This window comes from Fukomys damarensis, unplaced genomic scaffold, assembly GCF_012274545.1.
Source record: "Fukomys damarensis isolate Sample0158 unplaced genomic scaffold, DMR_v1.0_HiC HiC_scaffold_17, whole genome shotgun sequence".
Taxonomy (NCBI): Eukaryota; Metazoa; Chordata; class Mammalia; order Rodentia; family Bathyergidae; genus Fukomys; species Fukomys damarensis.
This window is the reverse complement of record NW_022900929.1, coordinates 48,827,352-48,852,516: the sequence shown is the minus strand read 5'-3', so window position 1 is coordinate 48,852,516 and position 25,165 is coordinate 48,827,352. Positions and strand designations below refer to the sequence as shown.

Below are 25,165 nucleotides of genomic sequence, written 5' to 3'. Positions count from 1 at the left end.
CAAGATTATAAGATCACTGGGGAAGAAAAATTCCCAAGTCCTTATTCTACTTTGCTGCTAGCACATTGTGGCACTTAATCACTGTTAAATATAAATCCAATTTAAAAAATCATCAATAGTGACCAATGAGATGTTAACAATCTTCTCACATAACCAAACCACTACGATAATTGTGTAATTTGGATTGATGTTACCACTTTTCTTAGACATTAATAGAATATTATGCACAATCTTTTATAAAGTCAGTTCTATATTATTCCATATGTTATGACATAATATTCACAAATATTTTGCTACTGAAACAGAAAATTTGAGGTGATAGATTATCTTTATTGTGTATATTTGTAAAATGTATGTTTTATCCATGTGTCTAACTGCTTATTAGGTATGTTCCCCTTGGATGCCTGTTAAGCCCTTCAAGGCTAGAAAGTCTGAAAGTCCTGGGCTAGTTCCCAAGAAATTGGTGTGTAGTTGCTAAACCTTAGGATCCACTTTATCCTGGATGGCAGATGGTAAGGAAAGAATGAACTGACCCTTATGAGTTCAGCAGAAGGAGAATGGATAATTCTTCAGAGATAAAAGAAGATGGAACTAGATAGCTAAGCACTACATGTTTATCAGCAAGGTTTTTATGTTTTGTTTTATTTTAATTGCTACAAAACAGAAGCAAAGCTAAATTATCTTTAGATAACAGCAATGGCTGCCTTACTACCTATCTCATAGAATAAACTACCATCACTAAAATGTGTCAAAACAAAGAGATTACATTTGGCTAAAAGCCAGCAGACTAGTATCCCCTGTACAGCTGTGAAATTTTACCAGGTTTATTGAGCTAAGTTTTGAAATATAGCATTTAATATCTTCCCTTTACTACCTATCCTTACCCAAAACAACAATGCTAATAAGTAAAAAATAAGTATATATATATCCAAATATATATATATCCAAAATTTGATATATGTCTTTCTAAGACTTTATCTAAAATTTTAAATTAGTCATATTACATTTGGAGGTTTTAGGATTGTCACTGGTATTAAAAGTGGCATTCATGTAGAAAAAGCAGAACTTGATTTCTCCTCTCAACTCTTCAAGGCCTCAATATATTTTTCAGTCTAAGAGACATAAGTGACACATTTCCATCCAGTTTCCTTTTATAGCTTTTAATTCTAAAAGAATATTTTTGGCCTACTTTCAGAACATAATTTTATAATAGAAGCATAAGAAAAAACTCACTGCCCAGAATTTCCACAAAAATGTTGTCAAACTTTTTTGTTAAACTGTTAAGCAATGTTTCACAGTCAAACATTGTCAACAATACTCACTTACATTTGACAAGTCAAAGACTGAAAACACCGATATTTCTCAAGATATAACTAAAGGGTAGACAAATTGTGAGAGTGAGTGAAGCCAAAAGGAGGACCTGAGCTTGGAAAAGCAGTAAGTAGAGGATGGCAAACTGTTCAGGGCCAACCTGACCCTATGGGCTAACCTGTGAGGGTGGTGGTGACGGCCAGGTCTATAGTGCTAGCAAAAGGCATACTGTGAATGTCAGTAAAAGTAGCTACTTTTTTCCTTCCACAAGAACCTAATGCAGAGTCACTTTGTCACTTACTGCTCTTAAAGTTGGAATGTCACAGGTTCATGGGCAAGAAAAACAAGCTGATAAAGAGTTTCTGGGATCAAATACACTTGTGAAGACTAACTGGCTTACCCATAAGTTCTTTTACTGTACTTAAACAGAGACCAGTTTAATTTGAATAAATTAAGTCCCAGAGGTTAAGCTGGGTAACCATTGTGAATCACAGTACATCTATAACACTTACTCTCAAATATCTATGTGAACAAAACTTACCTTTGAATCTTGTTTTCAAAATCCAAGTATGCATGAAAAAATACTCAACATGATGAACCATTAGGGAAATGAAAATCATAACAACAGTGATCAGCTATAATCCCAGAATTTGGGAGGCTGAGGCAGGAGGGTGGCTGAAAGTTCAAAGCCAGCCTAGATTGCATAGTGCATTCAAGGCCAAACTAGTATTTACAAGACCTTGTCTTAAAAACCAACAATGAAACATGATGATATACTAATTAAGGCCCACTAGAATAGCTAAAATAAAAAAATACAGACAATAACAATTGTTATCAGGGAGGTGAATCAACCGTAAATGGTACTGGCATTTTTTGGAAAACTGTATGAAACTGCTTTAAAACCTTAAATATATAGTTATATGATAGCACTTTCAGCCCTAACTATACACCTGTACTGACGCTAGGGCTGTCATAACAAAGTACCATTCTCAATGACTTGAGCAACAGAAATTTACTTTCCCACAGTTCTGGAGGGTGGAAGTCCAAGATCAAGGTGCCAACATGGCTGGTTTTCTCTCAGCCCTCTCCTTGGTTTATAAATATTCGCTGCATTTTGACATGATTGTCTCTCTTTGTACTCAAGCTCTGTTGTCCCTCTCTCCCCCCCTCTCTCTTTCTCTCCATATATATGTGTGTGTGTGTGTGTGTGTGTGTGTGTGTGTGTGTGTGTGTCTGTGTCTGTGTATAATCTCCTGTTTTTATAAGGACACCAATCGAATTGGATTAGAGCCCACCTCAACAGTCTCATTAAAACTGTATTATCTCTTTAAAGGCTTTATCTCTAAATGTAGGCACATTTTTGAGGTACCAGAGATTACGGCTTCAAAATATTCATGAGGATGCCATAATCCCAAGATAATTGAAAGCCTATGTATACATATAATTTATACATGAATGTTCATAGCAACATTATTCATAATTAACAAAAGTGAAAGCAACCAAAAGCCTATTAGCTGACAAAGAAGTAAAATACGTTATAGTCAAACAATGAATTGTTATTGGGTCATAAAAAGGAATGAATGAAGGACTGGTTTATAATATTATATGGATGTACCTTGAAATTATTACACCAAGTAAAAGAAACCAGTTTAAAAAGTCACGTTTTATATTATTTCATTTGCATAAAATAGCCTGACATGCAAATCTATAGATAGAAAGTTTACTAGTGGTTTCCAAGAACTAGATGACTGCTGATGGTTCAGTTTCTCTTGGAGGTGACAGAAATGTTCTGAAACCAGTTACTGATGAGGACTGAACAACTTGCTGAATATACTGAAAATCACTACATTGTTTGCTTTCAAAGGGTAAATTTTCATTGTGTAGAATTACACCTTAATAAATTTGTTGTTTAAATTTACAACTACACAAATTTGATGGGTCCCTATTCCAGAGATTCTGATACAAAAATCTCAGAGAAGACATAGGGATCTGCATTTTAAACTAATATTTCCTCACCCTTCAAAAAAATGTATTGAATTCCAAGGAACAGTCAGCTAAAAATTGGTGATCCAGAGTTTAGGAGGCCACATGGAGAGTTGAGAAGCTTTATAAGAAAAGAATAGAACCCCTATGCTTCATGCTGCTTATGATAATAGATATTTTTGTATCAGAAAATGGGTTTACTCTAGGTAGAAATAGAGCTGGGCAAATGGAAAGGAAGAAACTATAGCATAGCATTCACAATAGCACAGATAGCCTTTTGCGCCCTGGATTTCTCGGGCAAATGGAGCTATAATTCAGAAACAATCAACTCAAGTGTTTGTTTATGAAGAACTGTACAAAACCAAATGCAGATGGTCTAAATAGATTGCTTTACATTGAGGAAGAATATATATTCTTAATTTCCCAGCTTTAACTGTGGTATCTGGACATAAAATAAAATAAAATTACCACAGTCAAGAAATAATAGAGAAGTTATTACATTAGAATAGAAAAATGACCTTCCTTTTTATCAGGTGGTATTGGATTTATTTAACCATTACAGAGAAAATTGGTAGGTACATAATACCAAGGTCAATCTAGAAGAAGCCAGTTGCCATATCATGAGTAATGTTAAGTAGAGATTTCTATAGTCAGGAACTGGGACATCTTGCTAACAACTATCTTTAAAAAAGCAGATTTTTTTTTAGCCCCAAACAATCTTTCAGATAACTATAGCCCCAGCCAACAGCCTGACCAATCCAGAACCAGAATCACTCAAATAAGTGGTTCTTGGGTTCTTGATAGAAATTACAGTAAGTTTGTGACTTATGAATATTCTAGTTGCAAATGTTCACAGGTTTACTGTATAATATTCTCAGGTGTACTATATATATAAGATCACAGATTACTATATAAGACTTACTCTGTTGGATTACAAATGAATTCAATTTATGAACATTCTCCCAGAATGGACCTTTTTTATAAATTGAGTACATCCTATATGTGAAATCAATATTTATTGTTTTCATGTGCTAAGTTTTTTTTGGGTAATTACATTTTGGGCAACTTTTTCAAAGAACTTTTATTTATACAGTAGCTTTAGATTCACACTGTATGAGAGAAAAGTACACAAATAGCCTCACAAACCTCCTGCCCCCACACACACGTAGCCTCCTCCATTATCAATATCCCTACCAGAATAGGACATTTGTGATAATAAAGGAATGTACACTGTCACATTACTATCCCCCAAATGCATATATTTTGCATAGCAATAGCTGATTAATTTAATGCCACTTTTATGCTATGTTAATCAATTGTTAGCATACAATGCCTGTCATCTACCAAAGAAGCAACAAAATACGTAAAACAAGTAACTAATGGAAGTAATTAATGAAAAAGCCAGACATTACTATCCGTGGAAGGAGGGAATAACATGGCTAGAAGTTTGGACTCAATTCAGCCTCCAATCTCTCTTGGTGTGTAACATTGGGCAAGTTCCTTGATCTGTTTTATTGACTAGGGAGAATACCTTCCTCATGAAGCCTTTGTGAATTTTAAAGTAATAATCATATACATGGAGTACACATAGAAAGTTCTCACAGTTGTTGGTGTAGCCCCCAACTTTTTTATTTTTGCAACTTCAATTTTGGACATGAGTGATTACTTAATAGTCATACTTTCTTTCAGCAAAAATGATCCTAATTATGTGCTATGAGATGAAACATATCAATCTGTTCTGATATTTTATGGGGGTAAATCTCAACTTTTATGTATACTATTTAAATTCTGTGAGAATGACAGAATGTTAACATGGAATACACAATTATTCATTAATCATAGGCAAATGGTAGGGATAAATAACATCATTAAAATTATCTCCTTAAAATACCAAACGCCTTTCCTATTCTCATCTTCAGTGATGACTAGATTTAAAATGACATTGTATCCCATATGCTCAAGGATAGATCACATGCACTTTGTGGTAATATTCAAGAAAGTTACATCTCAATCACACAATCACAAAGCCAGTGTTTCCTTTACAGAGAAAAGTTCAGAAGTTTAGAAAATTTAAGAGAGAAAAAACTTTCTTCTTTATTGTTTTTGGAGAAGGTAATTCAAAGCATATTTAAGTTATAAAACTCTAAAAGATCTTCATTAGAATATAAAAATATGAAATAAGTGTTCTAGTTTTCTGCTAGGGGCAAGTATCCCTATAGTTCTTGGGGTTGGCGGGTTGGAGGGTTTTCGGGTTGTCTTCTTCCCACCCACCCAAACTGCCTGTCTCCTCTTCCATATATTTGGGTCAGATGCTGTAAAACCCAGCCACGGTGAGAGACACGTGCCATCTGCCTCACCAGATCCATGACTCACCTCGTGACACATCTAATGCTGCTGAGATGACAAAGATTCCAGTGGCTCAGTAGGACTACTCCAGGTCGTTACTGGCCCATCCGCTAGGCTGCATGGTCCCTTCTACTGGATGAGAGGACAGGATGAGGAGGCCTCATAAAGAGGACCTGCACACCATTAAACTGATATCATAACACTGAGGTTACAAGACCATTTGTTTCTTATTAAGAGGATACACTGCAAAATTAATTATGAGTTTAGAAATACATACAAATAATCCGCTTAATGTTAAGTTTTTCCCTAGCCATAAATTCCTGGGATTTGCACCTTTCCTAAAGTCTTTGTTCAGGTGTCATCTTTTCAGTGTCCCTTTCCTGGACCACTCTGTTTAAAATAACATGCACATATCACTTGGATAGCTTGTGCTCTCCTTCCTTTATTTTACTCCATAATATTTATCACCATAAAATTGCTACCTAATTCACAAATGTTTTTGACATCTAACTCCCCCCACTATAATGCACAGTCCATGAGATATTTCCAATGTCTAAAATCATACCCAAAATAATGAGTACTTACTAATGTTACTGAAGGGCTAGTTGGTTCTCCACCTCCTAACTTTACTGCCTTCCCCTACACATAATAGACTTGAACCATGCTAATCTTGGGGGAAAAAATGCAATACATATTTAAAATATTGATTTATTGATTAATTGTTGATTCCACTAGAAACAAATGAGTAGGGTATGGGGAGGAATTAAATCTAAAATGGTATTATTCATGTATTCACTGGACAAATATTTATTAAGAGGCTTCTATCTTGCTTTCACATATGGCTCTGCCAGAGCAAGGCTGAGCAATGCAAATATCTGCACTCAGTGTAGGCATTTCTGTATGCAGCTAGGTTCTGTGATTTTGCTTCTGTATAGTGTTTCTGAAGCAATAAAATATAAGTTTAAATATATAATGAGCTGCCTAAGGATCTGGCACAATTATATGTCCTATTCTCTTAAATCAACTGCTTAGCAATGGCAGATAAAACTTCTGATTTATACAAGGAATATTTTAGGACTATATTTGAAATGCAGAAATACTTTAAAAGCTTGACAGCAAGAAATGGGATGGTGGCTTTTAGGAGAAAAAGACAGATAAGGGGAACCAGAGCACTGCTTTAAAATTGGACTCAGAAAGGCAGGTTGAGGGGGACAACATTAAAAGAGAAGATCTTTGTGACCCAACATTAAAATACCACTTCAGAAATATTGCCATTTTGATGTCTCTGGAGACATCATCTAGTACATTTATTTGTGAGAGCATAAAATGATTTGATTCACTTATAAGAATGAGCACAGTTTCAGAAGGTGCCTAACTCACCCACTGTGCAATGCTTTAAGCGGGGAGGAATCTATTTTGTGGTGTGACAATAGAGGACTTTTAACATGCTCCCACAATTAAGTATATGTAACATGTATGTTATGGGGAGCCAAAAATTCCCTGAGATGGAAGAGTTGTGTTATGCATTTATTTAACAAACATTAATCAAGCACCTTTCTCACTAACCCCCAGGTATACAGCGGTGACAAATCAGACCATCTGCCTGACTTCAGAGAGCTGGCACTTGAGACAGAGAAGAACACGTAAACTAGATAACAATGACAATAGTAATAAGATAGGTATAAGTTGTGTTAAGTACTATGAAAGGAATATATAGCCTGCTGAGAAGAAGATTAAAGAAGAGGGGCCATTCTAAGGAGAAGACCAAGGAGCTGACTTTGAAGTTGTACTTGAAGGATAATAGCCATCCAAAGAACTACAAAGGATTCCAAGCTGGGGGGAGTAAATGCAAGGCCTAAAGGTAAGAAAAGACTTATGCTCTCCAACAGACCAGAAGCCATTATGCCTGCCTGGCAAGTGCAATGTCCTGAGTTCAATCCCTGGTGCTGGAAGGAAAAGAAAAAAGAAAAAAAAATATGAAGAAAATAGATCTTTAGACCGACTCACAGGTATTCACTGCAGTTACACTTAACTAGGAAGCTGCACTTTGTAGAAAGGAGTGGAAATCAAGAAATGACCAGTGAAATATACATGGCAGGTGCCTCTGATTTCCAGTTCAATGTCTGGGGACCAACAAAATTTTTAGGATGGGGCAGGTTTCCGTGTCTGTAATTTTAGATAAAATTTCTTAGTGCCAAAAGACACAAAGGGGAAAGGCAAGTGGGAGGGGTAGGGGAAAAGAAAGAAGGGAGTGGAGTTAAATATGAGAAAAATAAAAACGGCAACAAAGTCTTTGTAGATAGGGAGGGAGGGGTCAAAGGGAGGGCAGGGGAATAGGGAAAAAATAAGAATCAAGATGCATCATGTAAAGGTGCAAATTTCCAAAGATGAATGTCATTACATTATATACCTTAAATGTGCCAATAAAATTAATGTATAATTTTTCTCAGTGCCTTTGTTTTTCCATTCATAAAATGGAGGTAATTATACATTGTACATATAATAATTATGAAGATAAGAAAGGAGAAAGAGAGAGACTGTTCATGTTCTGAGGCAGTGCCTGATGCTGGGGTATTTTCATTGCATATTAGCCAAACGTTTTATAAGAAACTGTGCTTGTGGATCATCAAAGAAAATTTTTACAAAAATGTCTTATTGTTTCCCCTTATATATCACAAAGAACTTATTTTCTTTAAATGTCCTCTCTCTATATCCCCAGCCTACAAATATTTTATTTTTTAATTTAAAATCTTCTAATTTTTTTGAAACAGTGTTTCACTGTATAGTTCAGGCTGGCCTTGAACTTACTATGGAGCTTAGGCTGGCCTAAAACTCACAGTGATTCTCCTGCCTCAGCCTACAGAGTGCTAGGATTATTGGTGTGCACCACCATAACTGGCCAAATCTAAAAATTTACTTAACTATTTTAAAAAATAGTAACAGGAATCCACTGAAGGATTTCAAGTAATAGAATAGAAAATGCTGCTTTATATTTTTAAATGTTCATTCTAGCTACTGTATGGTTAAAAGTTGGGGGGAGGGTAAAAGTAGAAACAACAAAGCCACTTAAAATATATTTCATTAAGATTTATAGAAACTAATAGTGTCCTAAACTGGGTATGAATTGCTTTAGGATAAAATACAGAAAAAATACTAAAAGTTAAAGGATGTATTAGCATGTAAAATCTAGCACTTGAAGAATTTCTAGGATCCTGGTGTGATGGTGAAAACCTGTAATCCCAGTATTCCAACGGCTAAAGCAAGAGGATCTTGAGTTTCAGTTCTGCTTGGTCAATTTAGTAGAACCCTGTCTCAAAATAAAAAAGAGTCTGGGAATATAGCTCCCTGATATGACACTTGCCTATCTGGTTTTAATCCTTAATATGGCTACTGAGAACACGGAGGAAAATACTTCATCCAAATCAGAAAATACATTTTTGAACACTGTATTATCTTTCATTTATACAATACTTTTAGTAACCTCAGATTTTCATCTAAACTTATCTCCAACTATACAATTTCAGACCATGCAATTTTACTCCATTGCCTTTTATCATAGAATTGAATCTGCCTAAATTTTCTTCTCCTTTTTCTCTGCATGAAGTTTTATGCACACATTCTTCAAAGACTTGATCAGATTTCATCTTCTCCGCCCCAGATTTCCTACAGTTGGAATCAATATTTCTTCTCCTTATTTCCCAAAAGCCCTGTATCTATCATATTAATGGGCTTTTCCTTATGCCAGGCTACTTTGTCTTACAGTTAGCTGCATGATCAGACTTGTTGGGTTACAAAACCCTGAAAATAAGGACGTCATATTCAATCTTCATCCCTTACATTCAATCTGCATCCCTTACATCCTCCAGCAGAGTAGCCCTAAAAACTATTAAAGGAATTGAAGTTGAAATGAAAGGGAATTATCATCATTGAACCATTTGAAAAATGAGACCTCTGAAAAACAGACAGGGGCCAGCCATCATGAGCAAGACTTTAATACCAGGAGCTACACAAGGTATCTCTGATTGCATTATCCCAAGAAGCTGCCTTTTGTGTTCCTGTCCTGATTTTTTAAATGTTTCTTTACCACCAGAAACACATTCCTACCCCTAAGTACCAGAGAGGTAGAGGAGTAGGGAAAAAAAAATAAAAAAAACGAAAGCAGTAAATTTCCATCTGCCATCACTGCCTTGACCACTTCGATTCAGAGCTATTATTCTTGTTTAATGGGAAAATACTTTCATTCTTTAGTATTTCAGTAGTTTGTCATTTATTCCTGTATTTTTATGGTTGGCAGTTTCCCCCATAAAGCCCTTCATGGAAATAAACATTATGGATTGGAAGTAGTACCCTGGGGTAAATGAAGATAGTCCAGCTCAAAGACAAAATAAAACAAAATGAAAACAGGCCTTCTCACATAGAAAAGCTATTTTACCTGCTTTTTGAATCACTAAAGTTATGTTGCAGTTTTCAAAGGGTGCAGGACAGATTTCCAGGTTCTTGTGTGCAGGGAACGAAGAATCAAACGTGGCACTCGATGGCAAGAAAACAGTCACAAAGTTTTTTAAGGCAACAGTGTACTCTGAGTAAGCTTGCTCATGGGTGCAAAAGGAAAAAAAAAGGCACAAGCACCAAGGGCATAGGTTGTATGGGTTTTGAAGTCCCAGTTCTAGGGTTCACTGGGGTCTCCCAAAGTACGGTTTACAGTAGGATTTACAAGGTACTGAGTCATGTTGGTTGCATCTATTTCATCTGCCCTTTCCCATAATTCACTCAGTTAAAGAATGTGTATGAAATCCATGAACCTTCATGAGTTTCAGATGAAGATAGGTTCTGCAGGTCATTCAGGGGAATGTGGTGCACATAGGTCCTGGTTTGGAGTTTAGGGATTTTCCAGGGCAGACTCAGGGTTCTCTGTTTTTACATCTCTGCCTCTGAGGCAGGAAGGTAGGGTGTGGCTAAGATTAGGTAGGAAAACAGACATGAAGGACACATGCACAAAACAGGTCTCAAAGCCCTGCCACATGGACTTCTCAGGAGAATTCCAGCAGGTTTTTGATAGGATGACCTGGACCACATGCTGGTAAGGGAAATGTAAAAGATGGACAGTCACCTTCAAGTGTGTGCTATTGTGTTTCCTCATGATAGCCCACCCCACACTGTAGGGTATATTTTTTCCCTCCTTTTTCTCCCCTACTTTTTCATGGCCCAAAATCACTTGACAGAGCCTATTTTTCCTACCTTCAATAAGTGTGACGCATGTTTCAATCAATTGTTTCAGATAGAAAGAACCCAGAAATCACATCTAGAAGGAGACTCCAGTACAACAAAGCTTGGTAACACCTCCTTGTAGTAAGCCTTAGGACAAGGAGGGTGACCCTAGGGCATTGCCCAGGCTTAGGCGAATGTTGACAAACAGTACTAGAATCCCCCAGTTACACTACCTATAGTATAACAGAGATTGTAGCAAACTGGACTGAATGCAGCAAACCTTTTCACCAGTGTTCATGTCCAAGCACAATGGCTGTTTTTTTTAATCTTTATTAAATTTATTGGTACATATTAGGTACACAGTACAGTTAAATTCATCATTGGGATCTTGTATATATACATGACTTATCAGGTTCTTATTTTTCCACATTGCCCATCCCTCCCTCAGTCCCTCCACCCTTCTCTGTTTACAAAGACATTGTTTCCATGCTTTTCCTTTTCACATATTTTTTTTCTTTTCCCTTTTTACCTTTCCCCCACTCCTCCCACTTCCTCTACTCTAATTTTAGACTTTTCTTCCTATTACACAATATCCTCGATACATTTTAATCTTTATTTACACTTTTACTTTTTCACACCAGAGAAACTATCCTGTATTTACACATGTGTAACTTATTAATTTCACTGAAGAATATGGCCTCAAAGGGCTAACGGTATAGGGAAAGTGGGAAAGGTAGGGGAAGGAAATAAGGGAAAAGAAAAAAATATGAGAAAAGAAAAAAAATGGAAGCAAAGTCTTTGTAAATAAGGGAGGGCAGGAGTATGGGGAAAAAATGAGAACCAAGATCTGTCATGGAACTGTACAAGATGCCAATGATGAATGTAACTATACTGTATACCTTAAAAGTACCAATAAACTCTATAAAAACAGGATATGGCCTCAATGTGCATCCATTTAGCTATAAATCTCTCTAATTTCTCTTTCTTAATGGCTGAGTAGTATTCCATTTTTTTTAAAGCACATCTTCTTTACCTAGTCTCCAGGTGATAGGCAATTAGGTTGCTTCCAAGTTTTAGCTATTACAAAATGTGCCACTATACTTATGGGAGAGCATAAATCGCTGTGGTATGATTCTTTTAACTCTTGGAAAGATAGCTAGCAGAGGGATAGCGGGGTCAAGTGGAACCTCTAGTCCTAGTCCTTTGAGGTATCTCCATATTGATTTCCACAGTGGCCGCACCAGTCTGTACTCCCATCAATAGTGGAGAAGGGTTCCCATCTCCACACAACCCTACCAGCATTTGTTATTGGTTAATTTCTTGATAGCAGCCATTCTTATTGGGGTGAGGTGGAATCTGTGTTGTTTTCATTTGCATCTCTCAAATGACCAGTGATGTTGAACATTTTTCATATACTTATCTGCTGCTTTTACTCTTTTGTCTGAGAATTGTCTGTTCATTTCAGATGTCCATTTTTGAATTGTATCTTTATATTTGGGGGGCTGATTTTTATGAGTTCTTTATATAGTCTAGATAGTAGACCTTTGCCTGAGGAACAGCTGATAAATATTTTCTTCCCACATTGTGGGTTGTCTCTTGGCTCTACTTTTGATTTCTCTGGCAGTGCAGAAGCTTTTTTAAAACATGAGATCCCAACTGTTAATTCTTTGTGCTAGTTCCTGTGCTACTGAATATTTGTTTGTAAAGTCTTTTCCTATGCCAATATCTTTAAGAGTTCTACCTGCTTTATCTTCCACCAAGTTTAGTATTTCTGTTTTAATATTTATATCTTTAATCCACTTGAATTTTAGTTTAGTGCATGGTGAAAGATACAGGTTGAGTTTTAATCTTTGACAAGTTGAAATCCAGTTTTTCCAAGACCCTTTATTAAAGAGGCAGTCTTTGCTCCAGAGAGGGTGTTTGGCTCCTTTGTCAAAGATGAGGGTGTTTGACTCCTTTTTCAGGAGATGTTTCTGCACCTTCTAATTTATTCCACTGATCCTTGGGTCTGTTTCTTTGCCAGAACCATGCTGTTTGATCACAGTGACTTTGTAGCATAGTTTCAAATTGGGGATTGTGATACCCCTGTCATGTTTCTATTGCCTAGTATTGTTTTTATTATTCTAGGTCTCTTCTAATTCCAAATGAATTTTTGGATTGTTTTCTCTAGTTCTATGAAGTATACTTCTGGGATTTCAATAGGGATTACATTGAATCTGTATGGCAGTTTTGGAAGTAGGGCCATTTTCACTATATTGATCTTCCTATCCAGGAACAAGGGATGTTTTACCATTTTCTTATATCCTCTTCAATCTCCTTTTTTAGGGCTGGGGATTTAGCTGAATGGTTCTGCCACCTGCCTTGCAGGCTGAAGGACCTGAGTTCGATCCCTGGTACCAAAAAAAAAAAAACCAAAAATCTCCTTTTTTTAGAGTGCTGTACTTTTCAATGCAGAGGTTTTTTTTTTTTTTTCTCCTTTGTTAGATTGATTCCTAGATACTTCATTTTTTTTGGATGCTATTATGAAACAGGTTGTTTCCCTAATTTGACTCAATGAGACTATTATCTGTGTACAAGAAAGCTATTGATTTTTGAATATTTACCTTGCATCCAGCTACTCTGAATCCATCAATCAAATCTAGAAGTCTTTCGGTGGAGTTTTTTGGGTCTTCTATGTGGAGTAACATATCTTCAGCAACTAATGACAGTTTCACTTCTTCCTTTCCTATCTTTATTGCTTTTATTTCTTTGTCTTGTCTAATTGCTGTGGCTAATGTCTCCAAAACTATATTGAACAGGAGTGGCGATAGTGGGCACTCGTATTATTCCTGATTTTAGTGTGAAGGTTTTCAGTTTTTGACCATTTGGTATTATGTTGAGTATTAGCTTTTCATAGATTGCCTTTATTAATTTGAGAAAAAGACCATCTATTACAATTTTCATTAGGTTTTTTATCATGAATGGGTGTTGAATATTGCCAAATGCTTTTTCTGCATCTGTTGAGAGGATCATATGGTTTGTATCCTTGACTCTATTAATATAGTGCATTACATTTGTTGATTTATATATGTTGAACCATCCTTACATCCCTGGCCTGGGATAAATCCAGGTTGGTCAGGGTGTATGATCTTCTTGATGACCCTCTGTATTCTGTTTGCCAGTTTCTTATTGAGTATTTTTGCATCTGTGTTCATTAGGGAGATTGGCCTGTGGTTCTCTTTTTTGGTTGGATCTTTCCCTGGTTTTAGAATCAAGGTAATGCTTGCTTCCACCAATGAATGTGAAAGTATTGCTTCTCTTTCAATTTCATTCAAGAGTTTAATGAGTAGTGGCAACAGCTCTTCTCTAAATGTCTTATAGAATTCAGCAGTGAAGCCATTAGGACCTAGACTTTTCTTGGTAAAATTTTAATTATGTTTTCAATTTCACTGATTGTAATTGGGGTGTTTAGAATTTTTATATCTTCTTCATTCAACTTTGGTAATTCATATGTATCTAGAAATATGTCCCTTTCTTCTATGTTCTTCATTTTATTAGAGTATAGGTTCTTGAAGTAAGTATTGATGATCCTCTGGATTTCTGCTGAATCTGTCATACCATTTTCATTCCTATCTGCATGAATTTGACCCTTTTCTTTCCTTTTTTTTATAAGGTTGGCTAAAGGTTCATTGATTTTATTTACTCTTTCAAAAAACCAACTCTTCATTTTGTTTATTTTTTTGTATCATTCTCTTAGCCTCCATTGCATTGATTTCTGCTCTGATCTTTATAATTTTTGCCTTTGTATGAGCTTTGGTTCTCTCTTGCTCTTCTTTTTCTAGGAGCTTAAGATTCACCAGTAGGTTTTTTTTATTTGAGCTCACTCTGTTTTTCTAGTATGGGCATTCATTCCTATGAATTTCCCATGTAAAACTGCTTTCATTGTATCCCATGGATTCCTGTATATTGTATTGGCATTGTCATTAAATTGTAAAAACTGTCTAATTTCTTCTGTTATGCATTGGTTGTTCAGGAGAGTGTTATTCAATTTCCATGTCTTTGTGAAGTTCTTGTGGTTTCTTTTGTTTTTGCTCTCCAGTATAATTGCACTATGGTCTGATAATATACATGGGATAACTTCAATTCCTTCGCTTTTAGTTAAACATGTTTCATGAGCTAGCATGTGGTCTATTTTGGAAAATGATTTCGCTTTTAGTTAAACATGTTTCATGAGCTAGCATGTGGTCTATTTTGGAAAATGACCCATGTGCAGCTGAAAAGAATGTATATTCTGATTTTGTGGAGTGAAAAATTCTGTAGACATCTATTAAGTACATTTGTTCAAAAGCTTGTTTCATTTCTAGTATTTCATTGTTGATTTTTAGTCTAGATGATCTATTTGTGACAGTTGGGTATTGAGGACCCCCATTAAACTTGTATTAGTTCTAATTTGGTGTTTCATGTCCCTTAATACTTGTTTTATATAGTTGGAGGCATTCATATTTGGTGCATATATATTTATGATTGTCATTTCTTCCTTTTGGACTGTTTCCTTTATAAAGATGTAGTGATCTTATTTGTCTCTCTTAAGTAGTTTTCGTTTGAAATTTACTTTGTGTAAATAAGATAAGTGTTTTGACACTTGTCTGTAAAACTTAGATAAAAGCTCCCTTCCAAGGGGCCTGGGGCCTACTTAAAAATATCACTGCTAAATCATGAGGTTAAAGGCAAAACAACTTTTTCCCAAATAGCATAAATATAATTTTTGCAAATTTTCAAATGGAAAAGTTTAAGAAAGACCTCTGCTTTCCTACAGATTTCTATTCTTTATCATATTTAGGATTCCACCTCTTATACCACTGATAACACAGAAGGCCAAAATCCTTGGCCTCAAGTTATGAAAAGCTTAGCCTTCGTACCATGTAAGGAGTGTCTAAAATCAACACAATAACTACGAATAAAAGTCAGAACCAAAGTACTGTAGCTTTTCCTTCTTGAGGCTTAAAAATTGCAAATGTCCCTTCCTTGGATAGTTTCCTATGGATGTCAGGTGCTATGTGGCTGAGGGTAATATCCCAAGTCAGGACAACCTTAGCACCCCCACTCATATGGTACATCATATCTCTACCTCTGCTCATCTATAAAATCAGATTTCACATGCTTCATTCATTAAAAACTGTTAAATGAAGTATGCATTGAATGAAGGGCCAACTGTGTGAAAGGGCACTTGCCAAAAGGGTGTGCTTTCCCTACAACAGCCATAGAAGGAAAATATTAGGCAGAGTTAAAGGGTAGACTAATCAACTGCACATGACATTGAACTCTAAAGACAAATATCTTTATGAAAAACTGGACACCTGTAATCTCTGCTATTCTGGAACCTAAAAGAGGTGGGCAATTTAGTGATACAAAAAATACTTCTTTTAAAATGACATAATTTTACATCTATTTGACAAAATATAAAAACTCAGTATTAGTTGCTTTCCCATCACTGGGATAAAATACCCAATGTCCCAAATTTAAAGGAGCAGATTTATTTTTGGCACATGATTTCAGAGGGTTCAGTCCATGGTTAGCTTCTTGCAAGGCAGAAATGCCATGGTGAACAACATGGCAGATTAAAGATGCTCAATAAGAGAAAGAGAGAGAGAGAGAGGGAGGGAGGGAATGAATGGGAATTTAGTAGCAATCAAGAATACATCCTCCGCCCAGGTCACATCCTAGTGACCCACCTCTTCAACAAGGCTTCATCCCCTCACAATAGATTCAGCTATGAACTCATTAATCCATTGATGAGTACAGCCCCCCAAGGACTAATCACCTTCCAAAAGCCCCACCTCTGAACACATGAGACTTTTGGGGAATGTTTTAGATCTAAACCATAATAGGCTCTGCTGTACTTTGAATTTTACGTGTTCCTCAAAACCCCATGTGTTAAAGGTTTAGTCCCTTTCTTGATGCTATTGGCAAGTAGTGGAAATGCTGAGACCTAGTGGGGTGGCCTTTGGCATCGGGAGCATGCCCATGAAAAGAACTATGGGACCCCAGTCTCTTTCTCTCCCCTTTCCACATCCCATCTAGGCAGTGTACACATTTACTCCATCACACATTCCTTGCCATAATGGCTGCTCACCACATGCTCAGAAGCAATGGGATCAACTGAGCATGGACTGAAATCTAAAAAACTGTGTGCTAAAATCACAGAATTTTCAATATTTTCTTCTTCAGTTAATTATCTAAAATATTTCTTACTATAATAGAAAGCTGACTAACATTCCTATCCAGTGCATATGTTTTAAATTTGAATATGAACATTTATATAATATATATACAGTTACACACATATATGCACACATATGTATTATATTATATTATATATATTATATATTATATTATATAATATATATTATATTAAATCTATAGTCTTCCCAGGAAAATGGATTTTGGTAAGAGATTGATTTTTATCATTTGTGGAATGGGTATAGATTAGCTATACAGTAAGTCCCTGATTTAGGAATGAATGCCATTCTGGGAGAACATTCATAAGTCAAATTTGTTCATAAGTGTGACAAGGTGAGTCTTTTTCACCTTTGACATAAATATACAATGTAAAGCATGAAAAATAAAAAAATACAGTAACTCCTTGACTACATGGTACTACTGTACATCCTCACTCTGTATAGTAAGCACAAAGCAGAATAACTGTGACAATGGACAGTGTCCAGCAGACACATGAGCTACTTCTGTAATTTCTTCTCATTTACAAATGTTCATAATGCGAGGTGCATTTGTATCTTGTGAAAGTTCGCAACTTGAATGTTCACAAGTTGGGGACTTACCGTATCAAGTGGCAATATAAAAACTTAGAGATAGAAGCTAGAAAGAGGTGAATTGCTTTGAATAGAAAAAATGATTAGTAGCCAGGCTGGTGACCCGGCCTGTAAAACCAGCATCCTGGGAGGCAGAGCCAGGAGGATCACAAGTTAGTTCAAGGCCAGCCTGGTAAACTTAGTGATTTACCAAGACCTTGTCTCAAAGATAAAAAAACAACAATAAAAAACATAAAAAGCCTGGGGATGTAGCCAAGTGTGAAGATTCTGGGCTCAACCCTCAGTACTAAAAAGAAACCTAAGCAAAAGCAGCAACAGAAGAATGAGGAACAGGAGAGGGTGGAGGAGAACAAAGAGGAGGAATGGGAGGAGAGGAAGGAGAGGGAGAACAGGGAGAGGGAAGTGGTAGAGCTTGGGCAGGGAAGGATTTAGGAAGAGCGGATCAGAAATGTCAGGGTTGGGGGAGAAAGTGAGAGAGACAAAGAGAAAGACTAAAAGTCAGAGCAGGGTTAAGAAGGGACCATGGGAAGTCATGAAGTCACCAAGGAAAGGGAAGGACAGCCCAAAATATGAACACTCTCCTTCTTGTCTTCTATAGAACTTTAGTAAAATTCTGTGTTGCTCACTAATACACTTAGGCAGGTACATTTTGTTCTAAGGGAGTTTGAAGAAGACAAAGAGGGACCAAATGATAGATTATAAATATAGAAGTATACTACATTTCCATCAATAAATTTTTTTTCACTTTACATCTACTAAATAAAGACTTAATTATAAGTTGGTGGGGTACCACACTGCCTGGGCTGGTGTTTGAAGAGCAAAAAGAACCAGATTAACAAAACACAGAAAGCTGTTCAGAGGTCAGACATGTCAAAACAGAAGAAGCTGGGGCTGGGGATTTAGCTCAGTGGTCCAGTGCCTGCCTCACAGGTGCAAGGTCCCAAGTTTGATCCCTGGTTCCAAAAAGTAGAAGCGGGGAGGGGCAGAGAGAGGGGGAGGGGGGAGGAGGAGGAGATTTTCACAAAAGCAATACACAAGATGGAGCAGCCATAAGTCACAAGAGGAGAGTTTCAGAAGGACAGGGAAGTTATTATCAATGTCAAATGTTACAGTGAATAGAAGAGAGAGCACCAGACACATATCTGCTTGGTGTCAAAAATCTATCTATCTTAGGGGATAAATGAGACCGTAGTGATATCACCGACTAACTGAGACTGATTTACAAGAAGTTGTTAAGAGTCAGAGAAGGGCTACTATTTGAGGTATTTTTCCCTCACCCTCTGCTATCTTAGATGAGTTCATCTCTTCAACTATTAGTTACCTGCTAAGTGATGCCTCACTCGAGACAACCCTTCTACTCCAGACATCTTTCTCTCCCCGATGCTTTCTCTTCCTCTTTTCCCCTTCCTCTTGTGACTCTGCCTCCCCTTCCTCCTCCTTCTACTGTGAAGCCTCAGCTCACTTTTCCCACAGCCTATCAGACATCTGCAGTTGCATTTCCTACAAGAGTTTCCATTTCACTACATCCAACATAGAACTGATCATCTTTCTCACAAGTTTCTCTTTCTTTTACTTTCTTTCAGTAAATAGTGCCTATATTAACACTTGACAGTAGCCTGGATTCCTCCTCTTTCTTTCCAACACTTTTTAATTCCTTTTTTCTAAAATTACCAACCAAACGCTACCAGTTCTTGTAACCCCTTTGATAGCTATTTAATCCAATATCTCCCTTCCATTCAGTTACTGTTTAAATTAGGTCTTTATTTCCTACCACAATTTCCCTACTGGTCCTCCATCCATCCTGGCACCATTTTACAACACTGCCTGAGTGAGCTTTTTGAAACATTGATCTAACTGTGCCAATAGCTCAGATTCAAGTTTCTCTTTAGCATGAATAATTAACAAGGATATAAAATATGAGAAAAGCCACCTCACCTCTGTGCTTTAATTTTCTTTCTGTACAAAGGGGATCATGCTGAATTTCTTTACCTACAGCAAAGGATTTCTGTGATGATTAATTCAACACCGCTTTCTCTAAGTTAAGTTTGAACGACTGTAAATGTTGGAGAAACAAGTCTATGATATAAAGCTAAGTTTTAAAGTTTTAATTAGCAAAATAGTAAATTATATTTTATAGCGTGATGCCATCAATGTAAAATGGATAGTAAAATCCTGCAGGAAAATAAGCTAAAATTTTAATAGCATTTGTTTCTTAATGATGTAACCACGGGCAACTATTATTTTTTTCATAATATGTTTCCTGTTTCTCACAGTGAACATATAATTCATCTCCAATACAAGAAAACTACTCAACTTTTTGAAACCAGAGCTGTCTGAAAGAGGCACTAATACAGAAGAAAATTCCCAATGGTTAAAACTGCTTCCACTACTCAGAGAAAAGCTGCTAGACTGGAGAGGAATAGATCTTCTCTCTGTTCTTCTCCCAGATCAGCATCTAAGAGATATTACTAAGGCCAATCGTGAACCACCTTCACACTACCTGGCTATGGAGGGTGAAAGCAATACAAAAGCTGACAGTTAATTAAAAGAGGCTGTCACAGAGCTAATGCGTCTATTCCAGTATTATTCTGAAAAGTTTGAAGAGGATTGTAAACATCATAACAAAACAAAATCTCTATCCTAACTGATCGTCAACCCATAGCACAAAAATAATAAAGACAGGACAAAGCAAGATAACAAGATGACCCCAAAAACCCTAGATACTCAAAAGGGTTATTGAGAAGTTTAAGTAGCAGCGAGCTCAGACTGTGAACTCAAAAATCAAGCGGTCAAAATGTCTGAAGATATTAAAGAAAATATATGCAAATGTATAAGATGTTTATGAGCTCAAAGAGAACTTAATTAAACAAACAAAGCATTTACCAATAAAACATTAGATGAACTTCAAGAAGAAACAAACAGAAAACCAATTAAATTTTAAAAAGACAATATAAGATATGCATGGCTACTTTGGAAAAGAATTAGAAAGTATGAAAAGCAGCATGTTTGCAAGATGGTAGCTAACTGTATTCTGCTCTTATCTCTCTGTAGCCTTTGACCTGCACTGTCTACCTAAAGAACATTCTTTCTCCAGATTTTGCCTGTTTCTATTCTTCACTGAAACATCAAGTTCATTTAGCAAATTCTTACAAACACAAGCAATCTTTAGTCCCATAAAAAAACACCATCTTCTTACCCACCTTTTTATGGCTATGGCTTTTTGCAGCAGTGGATAAGACAATAAAGTGTGAGAGGAAGTCTAAATTGATTTCATGTTTTCTTCCCATATATTCCTTCAACATTCCTGCTCCATCCTCTTCCCCAAGACATTAACAACAACTCATCCTATTTTCTACACTCTTCTTTGCATACAGCTTAATAAGTATTCACTCTCTTACACTGTGTCTGTTCACAATAGATACTGAGCAGGTGCTAAGTAGGACTGGCTCTCTTGCTTCTGTAAACTGATAATAGCACATGGTGTCATCCATTAAAGACAATTAACAAAAAATTTAAAAATAATTGTACCTAAGAGATATGTCTTTTTACACACACAGTGTAATACAGGAAAACCTGTACAAAGCCTAAAATTTATGAATAGGAAGTTTTGTCAACAGATATGATTACACTAACTCAGACATCAAATGGATGGCTACCCACACTGATCACACACTGAAAAATGTCACTTTACCCTTTGAGTGAAGGAAGGTGATGATGCCAAGCAGCAAAGTCTGTTAGCGATATAGAACCCTAACACCCATGGATATCAATATGAACTTTGCTTTCTTTGGGGAAGGGCAATTGAAATAAACCCTAGCTATTATTATAGAATGTGAAGCTTCTGCTCATTCCACTGGAATCATGAACCCCAAATTATTCCTCAGAAAGATAGCTCCTTCTTTGAGAAGTTTGTGGAGTAACATTTTTGAGAACTATTTACCAATGAGTAGTCAACAATGACACCCATATGCCACAAGCAACAAATGAACATCTCCTAAATTCCTGCTAGCAAACTAAACATCTATGGAAACAACAAAAAAGAGCAAGAGAAATGCTCTCTGGTTTTACTGTAACACAATCCCATGTACAGTATACTAGTGAATGTTGAGAAAAATATACCTGACAAGTCAGCTCCTAGGTCATTTTCAAAGAATAAGCATGTTCTTGAAAATTACTGGGATGTTATTAATAGGATAGTTGTTACAATCAATAATTCCATAAGAAAAGAGATGACAGCTGATGTTTAATCACTCTTAAGGACTTGCAATTTTATCTGTGATGACTCAAACTTGAGCACACTGCTAATTTTCTTTAGAAACGGAAAATGTAGAGCTAAACAGTATTTTAAGAGTTTATCTGATTCAAAACTGTAATTTTACAGATGAAAAACTAAAATCTAGTAGATTAATTTGTCCAGATTCATCTGTAGTTTGGCTTTTAGATTTTTTTTTTCTCATTGAGTTTATTGGTACATTTTAGGTATACAGTACCTATTTGATTCATGATTTGGGGTTACATTCATTATTGGGATCTTTTACCTTTACATGACAGGTCTTGGTTCTCATTTTTTCCCCTTGTCCCTGCCCTCCCTTCACTTCCTCCTCCCCTCCCCAGTTACAAACACTTTATTTCCATTTTTTCATTTTCTCCCATTTTTTTCTTTTCCCTTAAGATTTGTATCTATCTTTTGGCACTGTAAGATATTTCAGAAAAGATTTACAATAGTTTACTGAAAACATATTAAGTCAATGAAGGAAATGTATAACCCAATAAGACTAAAGAGGAAAGGGCAGGTAAGAGTGAGATCAGTGAACCAGGAGGCCCTAAAGACTGGTAGGAAACCAAATCGTTCCCAAGTTTTCTAAAGGTCACTCAAATACAGAAAGAATTCATCATGACTTTAGGTCTATACATTAGGAATACATGAGCTACCCAGAAAGTTATTAATGCTATGTTAAGATTACTGGAAATTTCTCCCATATGTTCTTATAGAGAAAGCTGTAGACGATGGAATGTACAGCAGTGTCAGGTGGTTCTCTGTGATAACATCCCCATATGAAATGATAACATAATGCCACATGTGATAGCACATGTATGTAATCCCAGCACACAGGAGGCTGAGGATCACTGTAGCCTATGCTACACAGTGAAGTCAAGGACAACCTGAACTACATAGGAAGACCCTGTCTCAAAACAAACAACAAACAAACAAATTAATTAATTAATATGAAACGATGACATCACACTGGAAAGCAGTTCATGAAAGTGAAATTGAAAGGCCTAAAATGTTACAGGAATATAGCTAAACACGGGGATAAAATCTAGAGGGCAGAAGGGACTAGATGAACTGCAGGACCGAGTGGCCTTAATACCTAACTAACCTCTTTCACAACACCGCCGTAGATGCTGGGTGCTTAGACGGATCCTCTTCACTGTATCTTCCTGCAACACAGGACTCCATGTTCAAGCAAAATCTCAAAGCCTTCCTTGATGTCTCCTAATCTTTTCCTACCCAATCAACAAGTTTATTAGGTTTTCTTCTTAAATATCTCAGAACCAATCATTTCCCCCTTTTCTGAATTTCTACAGCAACCTGTCATCATTTCACCTAACATGTTCCCCAGTCATGGTCCACAGAGACCCTGTGATCTTTCCCTGCACAACACTGATATCTCTCTTCTGCTTAAAACCGTTCAGTTTTTCCCTGGGGCTCTCAGAATAGAATTCCCAGTCCTTACCAGCAGGCCAAGAATGGCTTTGTTGGGTCCTCGTGTGTCCCCATCCTTATTGAGAGGCACCCTCTCCCCTACTCTTCGGTCCAAGCACACACACCTTCAGCAGCTTCAGTGGGTGCTTTACCTTCACCCTTCATCCAAAACTTTCTGTCTCTGGTTATTCACTTTTGTAGAAACTGATTTGCACTTGACATACTGTAATTTGTTTTCTATTTGCATAGTTATGTTCTTAAAGTGTCTCTTTCTCATACACTGTAAATGTCACTCAGTACAAGTGCATCTTTGTAACTCAATACCTTATTTCTAACCTAACATAGTACCAAGCACAGTATCTGGGACTGATATGTGTTGAAATATTTAAATGAAGAGATAATGGGGTGCTGAAATTATTGAATTAAAACTATTTAGAATTTAGGTATCCCTTTTTCTAGATAGAGAAATTAGAGAGATAGATGATAGATAGTTTTATGTGCTGTATAGGGCCACATGTTCCTACTCCACAGTTCTCACATTTCTGCTTGTCAAAAAAAAAAATCATGAACATCTTTGTTCTGAACTATCACCATCAGGGTATTTATATAACAAACAGCCTTGGAAGACAGAAGCAGTGTCTTTCTTTAGGATAGAAGGCTTGTTTTCTTACCAGGATAATACATAGAATGTCTCCCTCTAAAGCAAAAATCAAGGAAATTTATTACCAGCCATTTTATGCAGTCAAAGATTTCCCAAAATTTGGAGTTTCTCAGATAAAAGTGTCTGTTCACAACATTTACCAGTAGTACTATTTCTTGACCTTATGGGACTCAGTGGGTGAGGCTAGCCAATATGAACATGACTCTCATGATGTCTGCCATGCTACAAATAATAAAGACCTCTATCTTTGACATAATAGTCTCATGTATTCTTCCAGTAGCTATGAAATTGTGATAGGATAATATGGTAACTTAAAAAGAGGGTAAAATCTCAAATCCTCCACAGTTTTATAAAATATGCCCTAACATTGGAAGAGCTTGGAGGATGGGGTATGGAGGCTGAGGTTTTCCTGTAAAAATTGGGAGTTTATAAAAGATAATGTCTCATGAGTTTGTATTTTAGATATCCTCTTCCAAAGATAATTTTAGATTAATTAAAGAAAAAAAAAGGAAATGAGAAATCTTGGCCTCAGAATTGTACATCATAAAATAGTGTTAACAAATATGTAATTCTTGGACCACTTACAAGAAATGCCTGTGTTTAAAAATAAAGATCTTTGTGGCCAATCCCAAGTTTAGGAAATCAGACCTATACTTATAAAGTTATTTTCTAGTTAAAACAATTTTGCACTGATCCATTAATAGTTTTTCCAATCCTCTTAGAAGCCAAGAGCATGCATCTCCCCTAAAACAAACAAATACGTGCCTACTACTCAACTGGCACTGTGTAAAGGCTGGGCCCAAAGATGAAGTACACAGTACATTTTAAATACCAGGATCAGAATCCTTGCACACTTAAAACCGTTGTAGCCATAATCTACCTTATTCTGCCAGTGTATATAATAATGTTATCCATTCCTTCAGTTCCGTATATCACCTTTATACAAACATTACAGATCATGACACAGTGAGCAGGGATAAAAAGAGAGAAAGTAAGGGAGAAAATGAGAAGGGAAGCGAGGAAGAGACGGAGGAGAGGGAAAGAGGAAAACAGGGAGAGGAAAGGAAGCAAAAACAAGAGCAGGACAGAGATGGACAGACAGAGAAAGAGGGAGAGAATAAATATATCAGAAAACAAAAT

General features: G+C 36.4%; 1 long non-coding RNA gene across 2 annotated transcripts in view; it reads right to left on the bottom strand.

Moving 5' to 3' along the window:
• The window catches only part of LOC104864170, a 164,280-nt gene that overhangs the window by 20,430 nt on the left and 118,685 nt on the right, over window positions 1-25,165 (bottom strand). The window lies entirely within an intron of this gene.